Below are 16,322 nucleotides of genomic sequence, written 5' to 3'. Positions count from 1 at the left end.
TCAGTATCAAGCCAGATTACCAGGAATCAGACCATAGATGGATTCAAAGAAATAAGGGCAAAATATTAGAAAATGGTTGGGGTCAATTGGAAACAGGACAGTTAGTAGTACCAGGAAATGTGATGTGGCAGTTTGTAAAAGCAGAACATGAGAAGGCCCATTGGGGTTTGGATCCGCTTTACCAATATTTGCAAACCAGGATAGCAGGACCGAAATTATTTACTACTATAAAGCACGTAACATCCCAGTGCGAACGGTGCCTGAAAAATAACCCGAATACGGGAACCAAGATACACCAAGGAGCCATAAGTCGAGGTAAATTCCCAGGTGAAGTATGGCAAATTGATTTTTCTGAGCTCCCAAGAAAAGGGGGGTTTCGATATTTGTTGGTATTAACTGATACATTTTCTGGGTGGCCTGAAGCATTCCCTTGCAGGACAAACAAGGAAAGAGAAGTGACCAAAATACTGTTGAATGAAATCATTCCGCGGTTTGGGGTACCGAAGAGTATTTCCTCGGATAGGGGTACACACTTCTGTGCGAAAGTGGTGAGAGCAATAAGCAAAGCATTACAAATCAAATGGCAATTACATACGCCTTATCATCCACAGGCCAGTGGACAAGTAGAAAAAATGAATCATCTTATTAAGCAGCAAATTGCCAAAATATGCCAAGAGACTAATTTGCAATGGTATCAAGCCTTGCCTATTGCTCTGCTGAGGCTGAGAGTCAAACCAAGGTCAAAAGAGAAGCTAAGCCCATTCGAAATCCTGTATGGTAGACCTTATGCTATGCAAGTTGTAAACAGGGATGCCATAGACCAAATCGGTAACCAGTACATTTATGATTATGTAATTACAGTGGGGAAACAATTAGATAAGAATGCTACCGTGGTGATAGAGCACCAACCTAAACAACCTGATTGTAAATTGCATCCGTTTAATCCCGGTGATTGGGTGTATGTTAAGAATCTTTTAGGAAAACCCCTACAAGAGAAGTGGGAGGGACCTTTCCAAGTGCTGCTGACTACCTTCACCGCGGTCCGGATCAAGGAGCGACCTACGTGGATTCATTACTCGCGGGTCAAGAAAGCTCCAGAGAGTAAACAAGAGGAACGGACATCATGATCTTGACTTCACCTCAGGCCCTTTCAACCCTGATCATTGGACTCTCGATAAGTATAGTTCTTCCCCAAGACTCTGCCCCAATAGACCCATGGTCTCACGCACACCAGTGTATCCACCCGGAATGGGGAGCGAAGGGACCCTATTTCGAGGTATATGCCCTACGTAACAATCAGCCATACGCAAGTAAATTATGGCATCAACCTTCCATGGTAGCATACAAGGGAGACCAAATCCAAACTGGGTGTCGAGAGCTTGACTCAGTGGAAGGAAAAACAAGGCAGCTAGTATTAACAATTCGATCCTTGAGGAAATCAGCATCCGAACATAACCTAATTACCTTTAGTCCGGTGAAAATGGGCAAGCCCACTATTTGGAGGCAGCAAAAAGGCCCAATTTCATGTCGGTGGAGTGATTTCCGGGAAGATCCAACCGGATCACAGCCCCAAAACACAGTAATTTATAGAAAAGATTCGCTTGGGGAGCTGCGTCCTCAAAACATAACCCTTGACCCTCACCCTCTTCTTTTTCCTGTGGGAAAGATCGTGGCATCTGGTGGCCCCGAGGAAGGGAAGGCACGGTGTGAGATAGCATTTAGATTGGATCAATCGATGTCGTTCATATGCGAAAGACAGTTGAAGATACCGGAACAAGGTCTTAGCCTAGAGGGGGTCCCTGGTGGGCATGCTGTTGAATATAAGGTGGCACTATCGGAAGACGTGATCTCCTTATATCCAAATCTAGACTTGCCCCAAGAAACCACTCCACCAGCGGAATGCAAAGTAGTGCACAATTGAACTTTTGTAGGGCCTCAAGTGATAAGGAAATCTAATGAACTAAAATTATTATTGGACCCCACTTATTCCCTGAAAAAGGTGCAGATGAATATACATGCCGATGTTACGCATCTGCAGAAGGATTGCCGACCATTTGTACAGCAAAGCCTTAAGGGATGGAATGCATGGCTAGCAACTAGGTCCTATCACAGGCGGGCGCAAAGGGATATAAGTGGATGGGTTGGTACTGGATTTGGAATACTGAATGCAGTAGATCAAGAGGTATTGGTGAACAAATTGAGCACTGTCACCACCAACTTAGGAAAACTCAAGGTGCCGCTGAGTTCATCTATGCTTACATTGGCAGAGACACAATCGCTAGTAGTAAAATTACTAACCATGGTAGCAAACCATACTGCAGAAGATTTTGTAAAGCTCGCTAATTACACAGGAGAACTTAGTAAAGACATTGCACTCGCTATCCAATGCTCTCAGACACAACAGTGGGTACAATCGGTAGCGGCAGGAATAATGAGAGAAGGAACGTCAGGTATATTACCTCAAGAACTAAGGGAAACAATATTAAAGGACAATCATACTACACAATTCGAGAAGGACCACCAAGCCTGGTGGCAGTTAGTAAACTTCACTTATGAACCTCAACAGGAACATATCGAAGCTTATGTCCTCACCATCAGTGCGGCAGAGGAAAGAGCTATTTTTCCTATCCTCACCCTAGGGACAATACAACAAGATGTCATTGTCAAGCCAATAGATCACAATGTTTGGGCCAGTTATGATTATATCAAAAATAAGTGGCAATCGGTTAGCACAGAAGCATGTATTCCTAGAGGACAGCTAGGTTATGTTTGCGAAAACGCTGTAGTAGAAGCAGAAGATTTATGCTTAGATGCTGAAAATAGAGTGTGCACCTTTGAAGTGCTTTTGCATAATAGAACACAGTCACAAGTTTACTATATAGGGAATGGGTGTGCTTGCGTACGGACAGCCTGTGACAATGTCACTATAGATAATTGCCAAGAGGAAACTAACAATACTAACTTTTGTGTGTGCAACTTCACCAAAATAGTGGGTTGCGATTTTCATTATACTGTCCCAATAACTACTCAACAGCTACTTAACACAGATTTTAACCTGTATCGAGAAATACCAGAGCTGCAAATAGGGATGGATGTCAAAATTCTTAAAGCAATGCTCGCACACCCTAAAGTAAAGAAATTGGTGCAAAGAGTGAATCAAACGACTAAACGGATGGTATGGCAGGTAGAACATGATTCAGAAAGAATAAAGAATGTCCTCACCGAAGTAGAACAAGTAGGCCAGCATCATTGGTGGGATATCTTCACAGGATTTTCCCCAACAGCTACACAGGTTTTCAATTACCTGGTGCACCCAATGATATTGGTAGTTGTAGCCCTGTTGGTATTAACTTTTACAAATATTTTTATGTGGTGGAAGCTAAGGATCATAATGAAAAGGACCCAAATGGTTTGGGCTATGGTACGAGCGCATCAGCGCTCTTAGGATCAGACCTTGACGAAAGAATTCGTAAGTCATAAGAAAAGGGGGGAATGAAGCCATAAAATAGACAGCCTTCGAGAAATAATGGGTTAAAACATAGAATGTGAAGCATATAGGAAACACCCGGAGCAATAAATTGGCTAGGACTAGGAACACAATGACAGGAGAGGAAGATAAGGATGAAAACCACCGGACAAAGCATACTTCGAGCCAAAGCTAAAGCATGTCTAATGCCAATATGTCAAGTTGACCCTAGGAGCCTGGCCAAAGCTTAGGAACTCAGCCAACTACACCGGGAATGGACCAAATTTGGAGAGAAGTTCAAAAGTTTAAAGAGGAAGACTCCTCGGAGACCCTCGCCCACGATGAAGGCCGACTGGAACGACCCCCGAAAAGATCCTCAAAACAGAAGTTTCCGCCCACGCTCCGCCTACGGCACGCCCCATATGAATATGCATGGATATGATGTAATCCCAAACCTAAAACTGTATAAAAGGCACGCTTTTGCTGTAAGACTTTGGAAAAATCCCTTTAGAGATTTCCCCAACGTGCACGTTGCTAATAAAATACCTCCTGTCTATCTGACTTAAACTGAGTCTCTTAGACAGTTATTTTATCGCCTTTTGGGGCAAAATTCGGCATCAGATGTAAGCTTGAATGGAACAACATAAGTTTCCCAAGATAACAGGGTCCTCTATGTAGATTAGCAGGAATCCCATTCCATGCTCTGTCTCCACAGATTAGGAATATGGAACTAGGTAATCGCTTTGGTAATTGTCCTGTGAGATTGCACCACGAATAAAGGCTTTACAAATGGTAGTAACGAGATCAACTGTAGGGCTGACTGCATCTCAGTGCTGCATTACTTTGTTGGAATGACTTTTTGTTGGGTGTTCAAACATTATCCATCCACCTGAGCTATTGGTGGAACCTAACAAATCTAATTCTTCTGGGGGCTCTATGGTAACATTGAGAACTTTGATAATTTTTGCTTGCCAACAGGCTTCAGGTTGTCTTAATGTGAAGCCAACAGTGCAATTGCACTCTTGCATCAAATTGTCAATTGATTCAGTCAAGTCTCATTACTAACTAAACCTTTAAATGCTTGAGGATCCCTTCAGGGACTCCTGCGAGACAGGTGCGAAAAGGATCTCTAGGTGTGACTAGGCTTAAACACATTGACCTTTGGCCAGTTCAATGTGCCAGAGTGACCCATATGTTCTGTCGCTTTTGGATGTTAGTTAGCAGACAGTTGGTCAGGACTATACACAGCACAATTACTATAAGCAGTTGGTTCCATGTCAATGACACCATACTTGCAAACTCACAGCTAAAACTTTAATGTTAAATGAACTTTCAAAGATGTTTACACTAGCTTTTGAAGGGGGAAATGTTTATACTTTATACTAATATAACAATTACTACACAGGCTAAACTCTTTATCTTAAACTACTATCTAACTACTTTTAACCCAGGTGCTCTGGTATATATGTAGTCGAAGCGTAAAAGCAATTTGCTGAAAGGGTAAACACACAACTACAATTTGCTTTATATACAGTTAGATGGAGTCTCTACACTTTTCTTGGATCTTCTACAGAATTTCTCTCACAAACAGACTATGATTTAACACGATTCAGTCTTGGAACGTTCACTGGTCTCATGATGTCAGCTGGAAGCTGATCGGTGACTGAGGGCTTCGAAGTTCAGGTTTTTCTTCAGATCCTTCTAAATCTTAAAACAAAGGATAACTGAAAAATTTGTAAAGACACAACATCATAATAACAACATAAAATTTCTGTTGGCAACTGTCTGTGTAGTGTTCAGACACAACTGTGTCCTGACAGGTCCACTTCTGATCCATGTCTGAAGTACCAAGGCTGTGTGATGACATCTCTGTTCACTGGATCTCATGTGTTCAGAAACACACAGTCTGGTCAGATGAACAGGTGACTTTTTGAACCTGCCAACAAAACACAGACACTTCTTCCCTTGAAGGTAATGAATTACACTAATCAAATGCTTTTAGGGCATCAATTTCCCCCCTTTTTTTTTTTTTTTTTAAATGGAAATGAGATGTACTTCTGTTATAAACATCAACATCAACACAAAACCATATACACAATGAATAGGAACCTATAACAGTTAAAAATCAATCAAATTATAAACATTACTGATAACATATGTAATATAAAAATACCACTAACTACTAAAACACTGCACCAGCATCCCATAGTTAGCAAACAAACAGAAACAAAAAATCATCAGTGAAGGATTGGATAACCACCTCCGGAAATGATTCTCCAAGCCCACTTCAAAATTGATCCAGCTGTCATATTAATAGGGTCAAATTGCTGAGTCAAAAAGTGACTCAAATACTGATTTGGGACAGAAAACATCTGGATCTGTTGGCAAACATTCCGTCCAGGTAAAGTCAAGGCTTGGCCAGGGCCTTAGGCTTTAAATGGGAAAGATGCCTCTTAACTCATTTCTAAAACAAGGTTCTCAATAGTAGCAGCTATGAGATGCTTACAGCACAGCAAACTGTTAAAATGCATTTGTACAAAGTAAATGATCAGAAGCCTTAGGTACCAGACCAATTAAACCATGCAGCAGTTGGTTTAATCTGAAGCCTCTCCCATGGCAGCTGATCCTCAGCAATGGTACATCTTCTTAAAATTCTGGAAACACTGAAAAATAAGAAACCTATAAAAAACAAAATTGCAGAGATTGCAACAAACAATAGAACTCCCGATGAAGTCAAGGGTGTCACAGACTGCATTCACTTCTATCCACAAGCAGGTGTTCATCAGTGTTCTATCACAGCTGATCCAGTTGCGGCTATCTTCTTCTCTCTAGGAAAATAACTATACTTTGCAGTTTAGACAAGTGTCTCCAATAAAACATAAAACAATTTAAATTAAACAATATTTAAACCTAATAAAATTAATTATGACAAAAGGAAATAACAAAACTTAACCTTAAAAGAATATCTAAGTTATAAAACTTAAAAACATTCAAGCTTAAACATAATAAAACTTAACTATCCTTAATTCTATTAACACTTAATCTATATTAAATAAAAACATGCCTTAATCCTATTCTGTTACTACAAAAAGCAGCTAAAATTTTAATAGATACCTTTTAAACACCATATAACAATAACATGTATTCACTATAAAGATTATAAAACTGTAACAAATTCATCACAATTCTATGTCATCTAGCTTTGAGAATAACTCACAATAACTGCAAATGTTACTAAAAATACTTATTCATCATAGGAATTTACCTAGTATATGCCTAAATTGGTTAGGATTTTAAAGTGCAGTTTTTCTAGAGAAAAACCACCACAACACAGGATTTGGCAAGTTGCCATTCAGCTTTTGTAGCACTTTCCAGGAACATCAAGTCCAATTTTTAAACTAAAATCCAAAATCCAAATTGGTATATATGCACTTAATTGTGTTTTATATAACAAAAGGACTCACATTGAAATTACCTTATTAAAATGATGGAAAAAACAAGTAAATAGATAATATATGCTCTAACTTAACTTTGTCTTGTACAGTAAAGTTCTCTTAACTAATTATTTTTTAAACCACAAATCTCTTCTGTAGATAACATTAATTGGAAGGTTTTCCTAGTAGCTGTAAATCATACCAGATTTTAACCTTAGGTTTTAAAGCTAATTATTGCAGGGTGACTTCTGTTAATATTCAACTGCATTAACTCATAATTACTTAAAACACAAAATTAACTCTAAAAGGGTATATAAAAACATTTAAAAAAACAATGAATCATGACTTTTCAACAAACTGGGTACTATCCCGGTGCTTTTTCTTAGAGAGGGAGCGGGGGGGTGGACTGCCCGCCCTGCTGCTGCTCTCTGCTGCTGTTATCTTTCTTCACATTCTCCACATACTCTCACAGAGAGGAAAAACGGAGAGAAAGGAAAAAAAGAAAACCTCACAAAGTTAACTTTAACAAATGCAGTTATTTCTCTCAATTTCTCTCTTGTTGTTTGCAGATAGGGAAAAAAGGGCACGATTTTACAAAAGCAGGCAATGTTACACAAAAAGTCTCTTAGGGCCACGTGGTAACAACGGTGACCATTGCAACTTATCAACTTTTAATTACAGTGATGAATTTTGAACTAGATACTATATAGTTTGCGATTTTTTGGCTATTTTGTCTCTCTTTGAAGCTGTCTGAGCCACCTGTTTCTGCTCAGCTGTTTCTGTAATTGCTCAGAGTGGCCTTGGAACTTTTCTTGCACTGCTTCTACCCCCAGGGTGCCTTTGTTCTCTGAACCCACCTCAGTGCTCCCCCATGTCCCCCTGGTTCGGGTGGAAACCAAGCTAAATTTGGCTTCTTTTCTTCCAGGGTAGTAAAACTGGAAGTTAAGTAAGATTGTGGTGTTAAAAGTGACTCCAAAAGTGAAGCAAATAGTTCTGGATGTATCACATCCTGCCATGGCTGAACAGATTCTGTTCATTGTTTCAGCGTTTGCTGTGGAATTTCTTTCTCATTATTTTCTTCTCTCTGACTCTCCCTCCCTCTCTCGAAGGGCAGCATAGATAGGAGCGCTTGCCCAGCAGTGGGAGGTAAAGGCATCTGCTGCTGTGACACAGGTAGAATTACGGGGCTCACAGCCTCAGCATATCTCGCTTTTCTGTTTTTTAAGGTATTAATTGCAATCTGCCAAGTTTGACCGAGAGACACAGTGTCCTTGCTCTTTTCTGTGATTGCCGTTTCCCATATCAGAGCTGTTATATCAGTCCGTTCCTTCACTGCAAAGAGCAGAGGGGACACTGCCAAATGCCCGTGACAATATAATGAGCATATCCAGGTCTTTTTCCCGGGCTGCTTCACCTCGTTTAGCGAGAATACAAAGAAGCAGTTTTTTCACCGCCACAAATTCCACTTCCATGGTAGCAGCAAATGGTGGGGGGGAAGGTCGCAACCCCTCTACAGCACCCCCGCCCCTCGGACTCCCCCAGAAACTCGCCCCCCTTTATCCGCAGGTCGCCTATCCGGTACCGATCCAAGGCAGCGTCTGTCTCTGCTCAGATTCGCTCCACCAACCTCGGTCCAAGGCTCCGTCCCACCGTGTGTGGACCCACCGAAGCTGCCTGCCCGCAGGGTATCCCTGTTCAGGCACCAAATATTGAGAGACCGCCAGCTATTCACCAGCCTTCACAGAAGTAAACGTGAATGCCGTTTATTTCTATCTTTAGCACACCTTTTATAGGGTTCTACAGGGTCCGTGGGCTAAGCAAGTTACTATTGCCTAATACACACAGTTTACATTTTTTCTCCTGTACACAAGGATATTGTTTTGCTTTACTCTCTCTTCTGCAGGAAGGTTTCAAGGACTTCAGCCTTTAATATCACAACTTATTTCAAAGACTGGTTTGTGCAGACAGGCCCTTACTAATATATAAAATAGATCAACACACAAGGAGCTGAAATAGAGAATTTAATAAGACTTCTCTTAAAATGTTGGTAGGGTCCCTTAACTTTGATGACATTAATTTTCTTTTTGGCCACCATTCCATATTGCATGCCAAATATTTTATTGCTAGAAACTATATTCCAAGGCTGTAGGGGTGTGTTCATAACACAGATACCATATGATATCTTCAGTCATATCATCTGATAGTGCCCCTAAAATACAGCTACTCACACAAGCCTGTGGGGCACTGCATTTGTAAATTTGTATTTCTAATGGAAGTGTCCTTACATTCATTTAGTACGAATGCGTGCAGACCCTCAGTGCTATAAAGTCATTTGGATCCACTAACCCAAGAACACTAGGTAGAGATATTTTCCAGCACAGAATCCTGCTAGGATGCACAAATGTAGACCCTTCTCAGCCTTCCCCAATGACTTTGAGCTAATGGAAATAAGATTATAGGACAGGATGTAAAATTTGGTGGCAGACAGCGAACACGGCTGTTTCTTCTTCTCTGGCAGACTGTTCAGGAGGAAGTTTACTTGTAGTAATACTTTTTGGACACAAAAACTAAAAGTAAAATTTAGAAAGGAAGTACCTCTGAGAACAGATGAACTCAGAATGTGGTTTAAAATGGCAGATAAACACAAGATGCAGAGCAGGTATTTTTCTTTCACCTTTTTCAAATTAATTGCAACAGGGGGAAAAGCTCCGACGTCCTTGTTCTGTGTGAGACTCTTTTTCTCTTTTACAAACTGTGGAGGAGCGGACCTAGGAATGAGTTGGGGAGGAAAAAAGGACTGAACTGTTCTTTACTTTTGCCTCTGGAGAATCAAAGTTGTGGCCTGAAACCTACCTGAGCCAAGAGTATTTTCAGTTTGTAGAAGCTTAGTCTACTATGAATTTCTGTCTCTTGGCTGGATACTCAGCATCTCTAAGTGCAGAATGCTCCCTGGCACCGTATATCCTCGCCTTGTCCCTGCCACCACCACTAAACTATTTTCCTTTCATTGTAAAGTGAGTGAGATTTTACTCGGCTGCAATTCTGCAGTGTTAGGGAATGAAGGTTTTTTGCTTCTTCATTTTTTTATGATGAATTTCTTATTTATTCTCTTCACGCCTTCTGAGTGAGCCTTTTGTAAGGGCTTCTGTATTTCACAGAGGCTACACCTATGTGGGTCTGAAGACTTTGATACAATTCGAATCACTTGAAAATTGAACCTGTTTGATTTGTATGGAAGGCAGCCATTCTCCCTGTTCCAACCTTCATAAAATAGTTTATCCACGTTGAAAAAAACCCCAAAACTCTTGGAGATAGTCGAGACAGTGCATCATGGTGATTACAGGGATGGATAAGAAGACCATCAACTTCCTCATACCATCCAACTTTAGACTAATACTCAGGTCTGCAGCTATAATTTTAATCCACAGTAATCTACAGACAATCCTTTATTATCTGAAAAAGCTAACACCGTAAAGTTGGAAGCAAGCTGAAGTTGGAAAAGTTAGGTTTCTTCAAAACTCTTGTTTCCAGCAGGATTGGAGAGCCTTTACCTTTTGTAACAGTAAGGTTTTAAATTTGTAATCCTGACCTTGCAACTAGAAATTGGTGGCTCCGTTGTTGCACTTGCAGCAGCCACATGACATCAAAGGAAAAGTGCATTGTTCTAACTTGTGTGGAAGCAGTGGCTGCAAATACCATCAGGAAGTGCTGGAATGGCAGGACATTGGATGGATGCTCTTAGCCCACAGAGCTGGAAATATCTGTTCTAGCCACATGGTAAGTCCATTTATGTAATTCCAAATCTGTTCCTCACACTATCTGTGCTCCTCTATTCTGTAATCAGCTTGGTGAGGAGGTAGATGAAACTGTTGGGGAAAAAAACCACTTAAATTTAAAGCAGAGTAACTGTTCCATTCTAAATGGTGAAGATAAACCTGTGAGGCTACCAAAGAAATCTTTCTTTGGCTTCCAGTATTAACTTCAAATGGATAACAAATCGATGCTGTATAATCTGCTTTTAATGGATTTCCTTTGGAATGTGTACTTCTTCCTGAATGACGTAACTGCAATATTTTCACACTTGCAATTTCAGCCTCAAATGGCCACAGGAAATGCAGCAGCTTCTGTTTTCTGTTGCTTCTGTTTGTTAATGCTTCAAGGTGTTGCTCTGGTTTTGTCCACAGCTGTCATGACCTTAGAAAGAGAATGTTCTAAAAATAGGAGTAAAAAAGCCAGAGAGCTCCTCCTTGCAGCAGGCACGGGCAACATTGGATCCTAATTGTTTTTGCAAAGCATCCTAATGGGGAGAGGCAGATCTCAAGAATGGAAACTTGAGAAGGTGTGTGGCTGCTTCCTACCTTAGGCTGGATTCAGGAAGGGCGGTGTTCCAGAGAGCAAAGTCAAGAGTTTGAATCAAGGAAGTGTGAGCTGCCCAGAAAGTCAGGGCCCACACTGCTCATGTGTATCAGGGGAAGGTGAGAATCAGGCCCATCTGCTGATAGAAATGCAAGTTCCAGCTTTAGCAGCCAAAGGATGTGCAAATAAATGGCTTCTATCTATTGGAGAGCATGAAGCATTAAGTTAGTGTTTCATCCAGTTGTTTGAAGGCAATGTGGGATTCCAGAGCTTAGTGTTTGAATTGCAACTTGAATTTCCTTCTTTGCTGTTATTTAGACTGCTGTGAAGTAGTAATGAGAAGAAAAAATGAAAGAAAATGTTGTTTGATGGGGACTGTGGTAGGGCTTTCTTGACAGATTTGAAATGGCTTGAATGGATGAAAATCTCCAGGTGAGGGGAAGGTTGTATCCATTCCTCTCTTTTTAAAGCAAATTTTCCAAGAGGGATCTAAAATTGCATTTGAGGGTTGGGGTGTGGTTTTTTTCCCTTCTTTCATGTGCAACCTACCAACTCCAGTTTCACAGGCCTATTAAACATTTGATCCATCAAAATCAGTCCTTTGCTTTGTATTTTGGGAACTTGTTCATCTTGGGGAATTTGTCATCTTCTCAGGGCATTGAAGGTCAATCAAATGCTGCAGGTGTCATTCTTCCTTTACTATGGTCTATGTCCTGGGGTTTGACTCTTAAGCAGAGCTATTTTTTGATTCTGCAGCCTAGCAGTTCTACTGTGGGGCTGTGTGCAGGTGAATTCACTTGAGAACGATGGGTAAATCAGCTCCTGGGAAGATGTGCACTGCCTGGCCCCGATGCTTCAGCATGCTTGAGGTCAGCTTGGCTGTCTCTGACTGTCTAATAATAATGCATCATAATAGAATTAAGTATTCATTTTAATTGCTGATCAATAAGACTTTTTTTAAGCTAAATCTGCGTGCTAGTTTCTAAACCACTCCAGTCTGTTTCATCAATGACCTTCCTGATTTTAGCTTAAGCTTTCTACTTTCTGCTGTTGTTATTTTCTGCCCTGTCCCTGTGAGAGGAAGGGATGGTGGCTGGAGGTTTGGCAGTCAGCGAGGGCCTGGCCACCACTCCAGTTCTGTACACTCAGCCTTGGAGATGTGATCAGGAATCTGCTGTTAGTTCCCAGGTTTGTATTGCAAAGACTGACCATGCTGCCAGCACTGTGTTTTAGGAGTGAATTTTCATTTGTTTGGTCAAACTGAAAAGCAGCCTTAATTTTCCGATGGAATTCTTTGTGGATGAGGATGTGAAGAATATTGTGTTTATACTCACATCCTACTGGCAGTACTCACAACTCCTAACTGATTTGGTAATAAAGACCTCGTTTTTCTTCACTAAACCTGCCCTAGCAAAATTCATAAGCTGGTGATAGCTATCTCTGGAGTGGAAAATCTTTATTGAGTTTCTTGACAATTGAATAGACTTTGGCAAGCTTTGTTGTTTAGTTTCTGTTGATCCAGAGACACTTGGGGCTCCTTTTGCTTCCTAAGGGATTAAACTACCAAGCACTTAGAATCAGATATTGGGAAGATGGGTGCAGGAGACTTTGTAATTTACTATGGAAAAACATAATAATGATGAATCTTTCTGATGGAAATGATAGTATTTCACATACTATGTGAAATGCTTTTATGTGATTTTTTACATTTCTCTTTTCTTTTTTAATCCTGGATAAATTAAATGAGGCTTTTGGGGAAAGCATGAGCTGGAATTTCTATTGAGTTTGATAACCTCTGATTCTGCTCTCGTTTCTCTACCTGCTGGAACTTGTAGCAAACTAGCTATGTCCTAGTTTAATTCTGTAATAATTATCTTTCAAATTGAGTCTTTCTCACTTGCTGTTGATGCATTTGGGAGAGGGAGCGTGGAATGGAGAAAAAAGAGCTACTTTCATGAATACAATTGAAATTTCATATTGCTGATTTCACCCTTTCCAAGATTCAAGCCAGCGTTGGATCAGGTTGGAACTGAGGGGATGATTCATGACTCAGGCATAAAAGCTACATTTCATTCCACATATTAGGAGTTTTCTGTTGCCCACAAGAAAGTTCAGGAAAAAAAGAAAAAAAAGAGAAATGGTTTTCAAATTTCCTGTGCTATTTTCCGTTGACTCCTCTTTCTGGAGATGCCTTAGCAACTGTAGGACATCTGAAAAACTTGGAACTGCAACTTTATTGTTGAGGCTCTGATGAACATTGCTTCTGTCATCAAGTTCTTGTGTTATGAACTGAGTAAAGTTGGTATCAGCAGAGTATGATAAAGCCATGCCTTCCTAATTAAGAATGCATTCTTCATTAAAAAAAATCTATTTCTTCATGTATTTAATTACCTAGTGAGTATAAGACTGAATGAAATTAATACCACACAGATTTCAAGCAAAACACTGCTTTTTAATGTGCTTCAGTATAGGCTATGCACAAGTAAATGGACATGATTTTTAAGCTTCAGTTACCTTTCATTACCGCATGCATATTCAAATTCAGATTGATGAATGCTGAACCAGAAGCAGACATCATCTAGTTAATTTAAGTTCTTTGAATTCAGAGGCAAACTATTTTCATAGCTTTGTTTTGAGGGTGGGTTGTTTTTGATGGGTTTTTTTTTTGCTAAGGCAATGGCAAGCATTTATTTATCCAGCTCCCTCCACATTTTCCACCATAGTTATTGCCAGTGATCCCTGCAGTGATGAGTGCTCAATGACCCTCAGCCAGGGTGAGCTGCAGGAGCCTTACAGACGTGCCTGTTCTTTCTCACAGTGGCAGAACAAGTGCAACAGCACAGTGGCATTTTGCTAAAAGCTAATATTTTTCCCAACAGGTTATTCTACAGGCAGAATCCAATGCTTTCCTCAAGAGCAACCCCATCTTTTCTCTGCCTGAAAGGTTGTGTTTGTTTGGGTTTTTTTCTCTTCCCTTAGGTGAGAGATGAAAAAATGAAGAGGAAACCCAGAGGAAATGCCAAAAGTACCAGCTGGTAGTAATTTGGTGTGAGTGTCTCCATTTACACTTCAAACTTCCTCTTTGAGAACTTGGAGCTGCATTTAAAATGTATTTTACTAGGTGGTCTGCTGCTGACTATCTGCATTTCTTCTTCCATTTCTTTTCTGTGCTTGTTTGGTATTGCTGCTGAATGTCCCCAAAAAGTAAAGTGGTGTGGAAGAGTTGAGGAACCAGCTTTATGAAATTCTAAAGCTGATCTGTAGGTTTTGTTCCAATTGGATTTTTAAAAGCAGGTATGTCATCCAAGTTATCTTTCTTCAGAAAGCAACAAGATTGTCGTCCTTCCACTGATGCTCTGTATTTTAACAGAGGTATTTGATGGTGCTGTAAAGGAGCAAGATGCAGAATAAGGTAGAGAGAAGTCATTGAAACTGGGAGCACAGATGGTTGATTCCTGAAAATCAAAAAACGGATGTTTTGTTTTGTAGGAAAATGAAAGCTAATCCTATTTGGAGGGTCAACAGGATAAATACAAAGAACTAAATACAGATATATATATATATAAAAAACCCCCAGAAATCTATGAAGCAGGACTGATAGCTGCCATAGCCCAGGCAGCCTCTGGATCTAATTGCCTGCCTGAATTCAGCCCTTGCCTGGATCCCAGGGGAGCCGTCTCTGGATTTCTCTCACAGCTTTCCAGGGATGAACTTGCTCCTTTCCTGGTGCCCCAGAGTCCTGCAAGCCCCCCTCCTGGGGCCATCCTGATGCCTGCCAGGGCCTTTAGGGTCCCCCCTAAAGTGCAGACAGGGTTTGACTCCAAGCTTCCTTGGAAGGTGGAGGCAGGTGAACATTGCCCACCTTCTTCTTTCCCGCTGCCCTCCGTACTCTTGCAAACCCTGCTGGGGCACTCGGGCTCTCCATTGCAGGCAGTCTGGAGCTGCCATGCAAACCCATCTCTCAAGGAGTCCCCTCTCAGGTGCAACATCAAGAAAATGACACAGCAACATGTAGAAAACGTGAACTTTATTCGCTTGACTACTTGTAAAATCTACACTACAACGTTACTAGAAGACTACGGGGTAAGAATCTTAAGCCTAAAAAACTTCAATACTTGAACTGTTTAGAACTGAACACTAAGGGAAAGGTCAACTTCTTGGGGGAAACGTGGTGGGGAATCCTACAACTAACAACAGGGGTGTGGCTAACTTCTAAGATGGGGAACGTCGCAGTGCCTGGGCTGGGCACTGGTCACCCGTTCCCCGTAACGTTGTGTAGATGGAGTGCGACGCTGGAGGTCAGAGCTGCGGGGAGGTGCGGAGTCTTCTCCCAGTGCCCTCTTTTGCCACCATCTTGGTTGTTGGTCTCGGCTGAGAGCTGTAGCGAAGGTGCAGCCGCATCAGGTCACGGTTTTGCCTCAGCAGCTGCACCAACTCTTCTGCACAGCCGAGTCTTGGATGGCGGCGGGGCCCTGCAGGGCCCGAAGGGCTCTGGAGATTCCGCTGCAAGGCAAAGCACAGGGATCCCCATGGAAGAGGCAGAGGGGCAGAGCGGGGCCGGCACCTCTGGGGCTGCCTTTGGCCTGGGAGACAGAGACTTGGGCTCAGTTGGGCTGGGCTGCCCCGGGGAAGAGGCTGCAGCAGGCAGAGCTCTGGCCGCCTCTGCTTGGTGCTGTCCATGGGGCTCAGCCCCTGGGCCAGATTGCCCAGCCAGGAGCTCAGGCCCCTTCTGCTGCAGGGCATTGGCCAAAGGGTGCCCAAGAGGCCCTCAAGGTCTGCCCCATCCTGCCTGCCTGACCCCCCACCCCCGCCTCACCTCTCCCCAGCGTCTCTGAATTCTTCTTCCGAGCGACCATCCCATGGACATTCCTATGATGAGCAGGTCAATCAGCAGGAATGTCCTGGCCGCCCACCGGATGCGCTCGGGGTCCGTCTCCTCCAGGTCGCAATCCTCCAGAAACATGGGAGAGGTATCCGTGCTCCGCTCAGGTTTGCTGGACGGGTCGAGGGGATGGGCCAAGAGCAGCAGCACGTAAAGCTGCAGCAGCGAGGAAGAGCCGTGAGCA

This window comes from Poecile atricapillus, chromosome 37 (genome assembly GCF_030490865.1).
Source record: "Poecile atricapillus isolate bPoeAtr1 chromosome 37, bPoeAtr1.hap1, whole genome shotgun sequence".
Taxonomy (NCBI): Eukaryota; Metazoa; Chordata; class Aves; order Passeriformes; family Paridae; genus Poecile; species Poecile atricapillus.
Note: the sequence above shows the minus strand (reverse complement) of the source record.